Source organism: Nanorana parkeri, unplaced genomic scaffold, assembly GCF_000935625.1.
Source record: "Nanorana parkeri isolate BGI_ZX_2015 unplaced genomic scaffold, ASM93562v1 scaffold2834, whole genome shotgun sequence".
NCBI lineage: Eukaryota > Metazoa > Chordata > Amphibia > Anura > Dicroglossidae > Nanorana > Nanorana parkeri.
In genome coordinates this window covers 93671-95064 of record NW_017309102.1, presented here as the reverse complement: position 1 = coordinate 95064, position 1394 = coordinate 93671, and positions in this window count along the sequence as shown.

The following is a 1394-nucleotide window of genomic DNA, read 5'->3' as shown; positions in this document are numbered from 1 at the left end:
AAATGACTGACACACGTTGTTACATTGTTGCTGTGTGATTCTTCCACGTCAGTCATATACTTTCTTACAAAGCGCACCCGCACATGTTATATATTGTATTATAGAGGACAGATCGGGCGATATATTTATATCACATATGTGTACCTAACGCCTCACTGAGGACAAATACAATATTTTTAAAAAAGGAGGAAAAAAATTAAAGAAAACACTTTTTTTCACCCAGTTTTGATTTGTAGTATTTTTTTAACAAAATGCAAAATTTACAAAAAAAAAAAAAATATGCAATAAATACATTCATTGATTTGTCCTTTATTTGGAAAAAAATCTCCCATCCCCCGAGGATTGTAGAAATGTTTCTGTACTTCTCGGCCTAAAACTAAAACCTAACATTTTTCAATCTTTTTTCTCAAAAAGCTAAAAGTGGTCACCTGGCATACAATGTCACTGAGTGTCACACGTAGTGGCAGCAAAATACTTTGAACATCACTGTCATGAGGGGGTTAAATAACAAAAATTAACCCCTTAGGGTCAAAAAATAAATCTGAAGCTCAGCAGCAGATTTTCATTGTAAGGGGTTAAGTTTTATATAATCGCTAGTATAAAAATATATTTAAATGTATCAGTTTCTTTGTTACATTTATTTTTATTTGTTACGTTTATTTTTTATTTTTTTTACACTTTATTTTTTGTTTTGTTTACACTTTTCACAATTTTTTAAACCATTTTTTGCATTTTTATTTTATTTATTTAATGATAGTCGGCCGTCATTGTGAATGAATCTCACTATTGCTGCTTGATACATTAATTAATTCATTTTTGGTTATTATTCGGATACTTGAAACGTAAGAAGAGCCAATAATAGCCTCAGTGACACCGATTCTGCAGCATTTCGGGAATCAGTTGTCACTAAAGGTTTTCTGATCGTTCCAACAACCGTCAGAAAACTGCAACATTGTATCAGGAAGAGAGACATTATGTTTCTATTGCTGAAAGTTATTTTTTTTAAAAGCCGGTATACGATCAGGACTCCTCCATCTATAGCAGCTGTCAGAGTGCCGGCAAGAGCTGCAAATGCGTCTCTGCTCTCACTCTCAGGCGCCCGATTCCTGAAGAAGATCGGGTGTCTGAAAATGGTTAACTCTTTCATTACTGGACGCCGCCTCTATACTGACCCGTCCATTAATGAACGGTAACCGCTGATTCTTAGATGTTACCAGCATTGTAGAGCAGCAAATAACTGGTCACATACAGTGTACGTGGCCAGTTATTTGAGCACTTCACGTACAGTGTAAGTCTCCCGTCACGAAGGGGTTAAGGAGATTATTTTATGGTATTGTCTCACATTATTTTGTAAATAAAGCTCCTCTCCAGGCTATCGTTCACCCCGCACCCCC